The sequence below is a fragment of the Tupaia chinensis genome, unplaced genomic scaffold, assembly GCF_000334495.1.
Source record: "Tupaia chinensis unplaced genomic scaffold, TupChi_1.0 Scaffold143792_2, whole genome shotgun sequence".
Taxonomy (NCBI): Eukaryota; Metazoa; Chordata; class Mammalia; order Scandentia; family Tupaiidae; genus Tupaia; species Tupaia belangeri.
This window is the reverse complement of record NW_006203642.1, coordinates 237,102-246,847: the sequence shown is the minus strand read 5'-3', so window position 1 is coordinate 246,847 and position 9,746 is coordinate 237,102. Positions and strand designations below refer to the sequence as shown.

General features: G+C 48.3%; 1 long non-coding RNA gene across 2 annotated transcripts; it reads right to left on the bottom strand.

Moving 5' to 3' along the window:
• Nucleotides 1–5,842: 5,842 nt before the first annotated feature.
• Nucleotides 5,843–9,674, bottom strand: LOC106733453 (uncharacterized). 2 transcript variants are annotated; one of them, XR_001369524.2, is made up of 3 exons: nt 9,239–9,674; nt 7,512–7,856; nt 5,843–6,571 (listed from the first exon to the last, which is right to left on the bottom strand). It is a non-coding gene; the product is annotated as an uncharacterized LOC106733453 (long non-coding RNA). The 2 variants fall into 2 exon arrangements; XR_003547280.1 differs by lacking the exon at nt 5,843–6,571 and having other exon boundaries at nt 7,273–7,856.
• Between the last annotated feature and the right edge of the window lie 72 nt (nt 9,675–9,746).

The window sequence follows — 9,746 nt, the reverse complement described above, 5'->3', positions numbered from 1 at the left end:
TGCAGTATCCGCTCTCACAGTGCAGTATCCGCTCTCACGCTGCAGTATCCGCTCTCGCGCTGCAGTATCCATTCTTGCGCTGCAGTATCTGCTCTCGCGCTGCAGTATCCGCTCTCACAGTGCAGTATCCGCTCTCACAGTGCAGTATCCGCTCTCACGCTGCAGTATCCGCTCTCGCGCTGCAGTATCTGCTCTCGCACTGCAGTATCCGCTCTCACAGTGCAGTATCCTCTCTCATGCTGCAGTAGCCGCTCTCACGCTGCAGTAGCCGCTCTCCACTCTCACAGTGTAATGCCTGTGTGCCCTCTCTCTGATGACAATATAGCACATGGATTTTTGGAGCAGGGAGATGGAATAGGAGCTTTCTCTGTTCACTCCACACCCCAACCTGGTAGTGCAGTACCTCCAAAAACAGTGCACCCCTCTGGGGGGATAAATAGTACAGAAGTGAACAAAAATGTCTTCTTTATGATACAGCATGTGCACACTTGTGAGAGGGAGAGATGAGCAGATGAGGTCCCTCCACAGGGTCTGATTATGCTGTCCTCTTCTCCCACCAGTCCGCCAACCCGCTGGATCTTGGACACTTGTGCACATGCCCTGGGCATTTCAGCTGACTGGCGAGGGATTCAAAGCATAGTTGCCATGTGGAATCTGGTTTCTCTTGGCCAGCACATTACAGCTTGACATGGAACCAGCTCCTTCCTGCTCAAGCTTTTGTGTGCATGTATATTTTCTTTTCTCTTGGGTCTGTACCTGGAAGTAGAATTGGTGAGTCATGTGGTAACTTCATGTTTAGCCTTTGAAGAACTGCCAGACTTTGCAAAGCTGCTGCACCATCTCTTCCCTTGCTTAGAAGAACACCTGTCATTGCATTCCGGGCCAACCCCGTTAATCCAGGATGATCTCATCTCAGGGTCTTTAATCATCTTTGGAAAGACTCTCCAAGTAAGATCATGTTCCCAGGTTCCAGGTGGACATATCTTTTAGGTCATTCAAAAAAACAGCAATAATCAAAAATAAATAATACAGTTTAAAATGGGCCAGCAGGCCACCTCTATGGCTCAGTGAATAAGGCAGTCAATCCCACGTGGCCAACCACACTGGGTGAGTCCTGGACCTGGTGGTAGCTTGAGAAACATACCGGGTCTGTGTGCATGTGTACCCCAAATTCTGACAGGACAGAGAAGTGGAGGAAAAGGGATTGCAGTGTGACCATTTCCCAAGAGGGGGTTCTTCCTCCTCTCCCTCTTTCTTTTTGTCTCTCTCTGTCTGGTGGGCATGTGCACCCACTGGCAAATAAATACATGCATAGATAAATGGCAGTCAATTTGAACAGACGGCTCTCCAAACAAAAGCTATAAATGGGTAAAGGCACATGGAAGAATGTCCACCACGTCTTACCATAAGGGAAATGCAGGTCAACCATGATGAGGCATCAGCCAGCCCCAGTCAGAGTGGATGGCTGTGACTGAAAACACACACACACAGAACAAAGAGCAGCGGGTGCTGGTGAGGTTGTGGGGAAAGGGGACCTTGTGCACAGCCTGTGGGTGTAAACTAGTTCAGACCCTGTGGGACATAGCATGGAGGGTCCTCAAAACCTAAAACCGAGGCCAGCGGATGGCACGGAGGTTAGGTGGCTGAATACCACATGGCTGATTGTATGGCTGGAGTCCTGGACCCGTCGGCTTGTTAACATGCCAGGCGCATGTGAATTCATGCCCCAAATCCTGAGTGGAGAATGGAGAAGGGACTGTGGTATGGCCATACCCCCTTGGGAGAGGATTTCTCATTTTTCCTCCTCTCTCTAGCTCTCAATGGTGAGTGTGCACACCCTATAGATAAATTTTTTATTAATCTAAAAAAAGAATGACCACATGATCCAGCAATCCCATTCTTGGGTCCAAATGAGAGGAAATCATTCTGTCAGACATGTGCACATCCGTGTTTACTGCATCGTTATTCATGATAGCCGGGGCAGAATCAAACTCTGCCCAATAACCAGTGAGTGGATCATGAACATGTGGCACATACACGCAGTGGAGTACCTCTCGGCCATAAGGAACAATATCCTCTCGTTTGACACAAAGTGTGTGAGTATAGAAGACATAGTTCGTTTTTTATAATTATTTCATTTTGTTATTTTAAAATTTTGATCAAAGAGAGACAGAGAAAGAAAGGGAAAGTGAGAAAGCAAGCCACCAAGTCTGAGACTCGAACTGCTGTCAGCCATGTGGGAGTCAAGCATCTTAACCGCCGTGCCACTTACTGGCCCCAGAAGACATAATTTTAAGTGAAATAAGCCAGGCTATAAAGGACAAACACCACATGTCCCTTTTTTTTTTTCTTTCTTTCTTTTTTTTTTTTTTTTTAGAGAGAGATTTTTGCTATAGGAGCATAGGCTTGCCAGAGAGACAGAGACAGAGAGACAGAAAGCGAGAAATCATCCCCCAAGGGGGTTGTCCACATTGCGGTCCCTTCTCTTCCATTCTCTTCTTGGGATCTTGGGTACACACGCACACACACCCAGCGTTGAGTTTAAGCTGCCGGGTCTGGAACTTGAACTGTGTTCAACCATATGGAAGTCCAGCAATGTAACCATCATGCCATCTGCTGGTCCTCGTATGTCCACATTTAACACGTACTAGATGTCCACGCTCTATGGCCGAAACTGAAGGATTCAACATAGAAATAGAGTAATGGTAGATACCAGAAACTGTATGTGGAGTGGGGCAAGGTTTAAGATATTGGTCTTTTAAAACTTGTTGGGGGCCAGCAGTTGGTATAATGGCTATGTTGCTGGACTCCCATGTCGTCGACCATGGTTTGAGTCCTGGACCTGGTGGCTTAAATTTACACTGGGTGTGTGTGCGTGCGTGCCCAAGATCCTGAGAGGAGAATGGAGGAGAAGGGATTGTGGCGTGGCCATCCCCCCTGGGGAGTGATTTCTCGCTTTCTGTCTGTCGGTCTTTCTGGTGAGCACACATGCCCTATAGCAAAACCTCTCCAAAAAAACCCCAAAAAACAAAAAAAAAAACCTTGTCTCTTGAGGTCAATTGGGTAAATTGTATTTTTCCGCAAAATTACCTAATGCCCCTTCCCCGACTTATTTGTAAAGAGCTGTACAGAGTAATCTCTTTTGAATTCCTTCCTTTTGGCGGTTTATTCCTCTTTGTCATTTCCAACTTTCTGTCCTTGTGCTTTCTCCCTCATTTTTCCATGATTAGGTTAGTTAGTAGAGTTTTAAAATAAAACCTTTCTCCGTTTTTATTTTTAAAAAATCTGGTTTTAGTTTTGTTAGTTCTGTTTTTCTGTTTTATGACTCACGAAATACTGCTTTTAAAAAAATTTGTCAGAGGTACATACACTCACTGCGAGACAGACAGAGCAGGGGAAGCACCTGCCATGAGGCATGGTGGTACCACAGTCCCTTCTCCTGCGTTCTTCACTGATCCTGGGCCTGGTGCCAACTGGGTGTCCAGTTGTGGGTGTCCAGCGCCCCATCCACCCGGCCACCTGCTGATCCCAGAGCCCCTGTTTTAATCACATCTGCAAAAGCTCTTGTCATATAAGGTAATATATTATACTTCCCAGTTTCTGGGAATTACAGGGTGAGCATCTTTGGGAGGGCCTTTATTATTATTGTTGTTTTATTTACTCATTTCCTCCACGAGCGTGTGTGGCAAAGTGAGAGATTGATTCGGTACCCGCAGCGGCCTGGATGCCATGACCCATGCTGGCTGGCCTCAGCGAGCCCGTGTCACGGGCGACGTGTGTGCCCGGCAGACAGAGAGGTCTCTGCGTGCAAACTGGCTCCTTCCTATGTGGTCAGCCTCACAGAGCATTGTGCCAGCACTGCATCACTGTCCAGCCTCCACACAAGCGCTCCCTTTGAAGGGCCTGCTCTCTATTTGAGTTTGCATGCGCTTTGCATATGTCTGTTTTTGCTTCGAAACGAATGATCAGACGTTCCCCTCACGTCTTGGAACAAGATTTGCAGGCCCCTGGTGAAGTTCAAAGGCAGAGGCTGCGCCTTCTGTTGCATTTGGAAGCACCTCGCTTTAGACCTGTGGCTAGAGGCACACAACCTTCTGCGATCCACGCCTTTCCACTGTTCCCACAAACAGCCACTCTGTGGCCAGATTACTTTCCTACCCTGACATTACCCAGAACCCCATGGGTACTAAACGCATGTGGTTTTGTTGCAAGGAAATTAAAGAAATGTTTTCCAGCACCGCCCCGTAGCACTATCCGTGATGATGGGATTGCTCTGTGCACGGAGATACGGCGGCACTTGCCGCACGGGCCAAGGATGACGGAGGAGGTGCCTTTCAGCCTTCATTGAATTTCAGCTCCTCTCAACAGAAATAGCAACTGTGGCTGCTGGCTCCCATGTCGGAGCACTACGGTTTACACAAATCCCATAGCCCACCCAAAGCACCTGGATGACGGGTAGCTCTTCTCAAAGGCCAGGGCCAAGGTCAGGAAAGCCATTTCTTGGCCAGGAGTGACAAAGCGGCTTACTGCCATTGCCTGCGCACGGCGGGGCCGGGGTGTGCCGGCGGCTACCTTGCCTGGCGTGCGGCTCCTTGAAGCCAGCTGTGGAGGGAGAACTTACGCCCTGGGAATCAGCAAGTACTGCGAATCCAGGCGTCCCTGCCTCATCCTTGCAGGCCTGGGTTATTTAACAAGGCCCTGAACTCACATGGGTAGGTATGCCAACTTGAGGAGACAGGCCTACTGGATCATCTTAGCACAATCAGAGCTTCCTAGTACCCAAAGAGAAAAAGGAGACACTGTCAGCTCCGCAGTTCTTATTGTCAGAGAGAAAAACAGCCATCTGGTTTCTAAGGCAAGAGAGACTTCCCTCAGCCTTTAGAGCTAGACGGGATCTTGTCCCAGGCTTCCTGGAATGGACCATGTCCTATTGCAAAGGCACAGGGCAATGTCAAAGCTGTTGTCTGCGTGTTGAGTCAAGGTTGTCCCTTTGGAGACATGCCAGGGTAGTGTAGCCTCAGCAGCTTCGGGTGTCCACTGCGATGTGTGGGCACGGTTCGGGGTGCCTGGGCAAGGCTGGATTGCATATTCTGATATTGTGTGTCATCTGCTTACTCCGCAGATCTTTTACAATGCCAGCCATGTGCAAGCGAAATGTGGGGCGGTTCATTCATTCATTCAGGTGGACGTGAGCTCAGGACACAGAGGTGAAGCGGTCCTCACCTCCAGGTTTTAAGCGCCACATTTAGAGGATAATTTACAGGTACTCAGGGCTGGAATTCGGAGGAGGTGAGGGAGGCACTCGCCTTAGGGTCCACATGTAAGGGGACACCAACGTGAATTAGTAATTAAGATAATATTTATAAAAATGAGGGCACAAATCCACAATGTCAAAATTTTAAGTTAAGACAGACTGTCTTAACCCTGCATGGTTGTGCAAGAGGGACAGTCATTCCCAGTCAGCCAGGGGTCACGTGGCCCACACCTCCCTGGAGGGTGAGCTATGTGGGTTGGCAATGGCAGGCACATGAAGTGGGCCATGTGGGCTTTATACAGTGTGCTTCGATGGTAGGGTCTTCGGCAGCCTTTTCCACTTGGTTCACAGCTGGGAGGACACGTGATAAGCCTAAAGTGGGTGCAGTTTGCCTGTGTCAGGCTCCAGTAAGGCACTGCTTCCTCCTCCATCGCTCACTTACCTCACAACTCCCGCCTATGGGGGCCATCATTACTCCCCCTCCTCCCCGTTCGATGGAAGGGAAAACTGAGGCTTGCAGAGGCGTTGTATTAGGGTGCTCTAGGGAGACAGAGCCGATGTGAAAGATATACTTAAGAAGGGATTTATTGGGGGACTCAGTCCTGGGATTGTGGCAGCTGAGAAGCCCCACAACAGGCTGTCTGCAAGCTGGAGACCCTGGGATGCTGGTAGAGGGGTTCTGTCCAAACCTGAAGGCAGGACAGACATGATGGAACTCTCAGTCCAGGGCTGAAAGCTTGAGAACCCGGGGCCACTGGTGTGAACCCTGGAGTCTGAAAGCAGACGAGCCTTGAGTTCTGATGTCCGAGGCTGCAGGACACATCTGCCTTGCTCCATTTCAGAGAGACCTGTCTTCTGGGTCCCTGTTGGCTGGATCATGAGGGTGGGTCTTCCACATCTAGTCTGCCCAGACTCCCATGTTAATCTCTTCTGAAAACACCCCAGTGGACACACCCAGTAATGCCTTTCCTAGGTGTTCCTTAGTCCAGTTGACACCCCAAACTAACCATCACAGACAGAGTATGATTAAAGATGCTAATTGCTGGTTGAAAACATTTGCAATTTTAGTTTTGGTATAACAAACACTGTACCCAGGCAACAGGGCTAGGGCAAATCTAGTTCCCTAACTCCCTCCGGGAACTTGGGAATTAATGGGAGCGAAATCAAGAGTCACTTGGCAAGTGCCTGGGAAGGGTCGCAGGGAGCTGCAGCTTACCAGAGGCAGGTGTGGAGGAGCCGGGACAGGGACATGCCTGGTGGAAGCCAGGGCAGCTGGTGTAGGACCTGGCCTGACCACGGGGTGCTCCTGCGGGGGGGCTATGGAGCGGGAAGCAGAAGACTGATGTCAGGACCGTCTCGGAGCCCATGTGCAAAATGCCAAGTTGGGGCATAGCATTACACCTCCCTGCTCTGACCGGAGGTGAGCATGCAGAGGCTCCGTACACTACATGTCTGCCGTATTAGTCTAATTGACTTGAAGAAGGTCTGCTTTAAAATATGTACTGCGGGCGCCAGCAGATGGCATAATGGTTACGTCGCTGGACTCTCCAAATGGCTGACCACAGTTCAAGTCCCGTACCCGGTGGCTTGAAAATCACGCCAGGTGTGTGTGCATGCATCCCCAAGATCTCAGGAGGGGAATGGAGGAGAAGGAATTGCAGTGTGGCTATCCCCCCCACCCCCCGTGGCTGATTTCTCACTTCCCTCTCACTGTCTCTATATATCTCTCTCTGGTGACTGTGCACACACCCTAAGGCAAAAACCTCTGAGGGGGGAAAAAAAGAAAAAAATACACTGTGTCCCAAATCTATGAAAATGTCCCACCACTGGTGTGCCCCAGACCCTGGTCCTCCCTACAGGTGTGCACTCTGCGCTGTTGCTTGTGCCTCTGCAGAGACAGGGTACACAGAGACGGGCAATTACCCTTCCCACGGGCTAGCAGCATGACACTGAAGGGATTTGGAATTACGCAGAACCGCCAGCATGTTGTACGATGGGGAGCGCTCCAAAATGGCAGGGAGATGGAACACTTGGGGCACCAAATCATGCTTTATAAGTCATTTTCAAGCAGGATTTCTCTATCTTGGCACTGCTGATATTTTGGGCTGAACCATTAGTGGTCACTGGGGTGGAGGGCTGTCCTGTGCATTGTGGGACATTCGGCAGCTGCACCTGCCCCCCTTTGTGGCAGCCAAAATTGTCCTGGGCGGGAGGGAAAACCCCCTCCCCGGTTAAGAACCGTGCTTCAAACACTTACGTGTCATTTGTGGAAAAGGAGCAGATAACCAGGAGGAAAACAATGCGAAAGATTCAAAGGGATAAAAATAGAAATCTGGAACGAAATGAGAAGGAGGCGGCATAAGGAAGGAAAGGCCAAGGGGTTATTCCCGACTCGAGGAGCCATTTCCTGAAGGATGGTAGCGGCTAACTGGCTCCACACAGCGCAGAGTAAGAAGTGGCTTCAACGGCAGAGGGGTTGAGACTGGACACCCGCGCGACTGAGCGTTCACACTGCTTCCTGCATGGCAACGATTTTTCTGAGCAGTAATGTGGGATGCCTAGGCATTGTTCTCTCTGGGCTTTGTGGTTCAGGTTCAAGAATCTTCAAGTGGAGGAGGGAGAGAAGGGAACAGGAAAAAAAAACCGTTTAATTGACACAGAAATGAAAGGTTACAAAAAAAAAGTTACTCGCTGATGATAATGTACACGGTCATGTCTTTGTCTTGACTGATACGCACGGTACTCACGCTGGGAAAAACCATGCTGTACGCTGTAAAGATGTATACTGGTTACACGTACATAATAAATCTCTACTTAAAGAATCTTCAAGTCATAAAATCTGCATTAAAAAGTAGCCCAAAATGTTTATTCCATGGTCATGTCTACTATTTTGTGTTTTTAAGGAATTAACATCTTTTTTCTTACAAAAGCGATACATGTTTTTCTTTTAAAATTGTCAGAGGGCACTCGTGTTCTCCAGAGACAGAGAGATGGAGAGAGGAGGGAGAAAGCACTTACTCTGGGGACTCGTTACCCTGTAATCCCTTCTCCACTTCTCCATCCAGCTGGGAGCTGGGGCATGCACATATATATGCCTGGCATGTTTTTCAACCTGCTGGGGCTAAGATTCAAACTGCAGTTGACCAAGGAGGAGCAGACTTTCTTAACCACTAGGCTATGAGGCCAGCTCACAATACATGTTAATTGTAGAAAAATTAGAAAATGGGGGCCAGCCCATGACATGGTGGTTCAGGTGCCTGGATTTCACACGGCCAACCATGCAGTTCAAGTCCCAGACCCGGTGTCCTGAGAAACACACAGGCGTGTGTGCACGCATGCGGCATGTATGCCTGAAGTCCTGCAAGGGAGGAGAGATGGAGGAGGGACTGCAGCTTGACCACTCCCCGCGAGTGGGATTTCTCATTTTCTCACTTTCTGGCAAGTGTACCGCCCTCTAGCAAAATTTTAAAAAATAGCTAAGTTAAAAGAATAAACATTTCAAACACAATCTCACTAACTAGTGAAATATCACATTTGATACTTCAGTGAATTTACTTGTTATTTTTCTATGTTTATGTATAAAGGTATATAAATATGCTACACTTATAGACAAAAGATGGATCACTCAGCGCTTAATGCTTTGGAGCTTGCTTTTTTTTTTAGCATTTTGTCTAATTTATTTTTATTTATTTATTTATAGTCTTCTCTCTGTTTTAAACATCTGACTGCTATACATCATTTGGCTTGTAAAGAGAATTAATCCAGCATGAAATGCATCTCACACCAGTCCAGTTGAGAATACGACACACATTATCATCAACAGGTCATAAGCCATTTCTGTGTCCCGTATGTCTTGGCTCTTTATTTTTTCTCCCTGATTTCCTTCCCTATACTCTTCTCTTCTCCCACTCTCCTTCCTGGAGCTTGCTTTTTAATTGTTTTCATTTAATCCACCACAAATAGTTTGCACCAATATGTACCTACCACCATTGTAGTTGCGATTCTTCCATTGTACAGATGTCCCATACTTGAACACATCCTCTGGTTTGGGAGATTTAAGTTGCTTCCAGTGCTTGGAGATCATGAATTATACCGCGGCACACGTTCTGGAGTCGGCCCTTTGCATAGCCTTTCCCCCTAGGGCAAATTCCTGGACAGAAGATTGCTGGAGCTATTGATACCAACGGCTGTGCCCAGGGTAACTGGTCAGCCTACGCACACTGGTTTTGGGTAGAACTGCAAAATCGCCCATGGCATATCAGTGCAGTTTACATTCTCACAGGTGGTACTGGGTTTTGTTTGCGTTTTTAAAAATTTCTGCCAAATTGACAATTTGACAGGCCAGTGGGGTGTGGGAACAAAGATCTCATCCCACTCAACGCGTGGCCAGTTTGGGGCCTTTTCTGAATTGCCTGTTTGCTGCACCGTTTTCTCACAGTTGAGCAATCACCTGGAAAAAGAGAAGGTGAAACTAACATATTTGGAGTTAAAA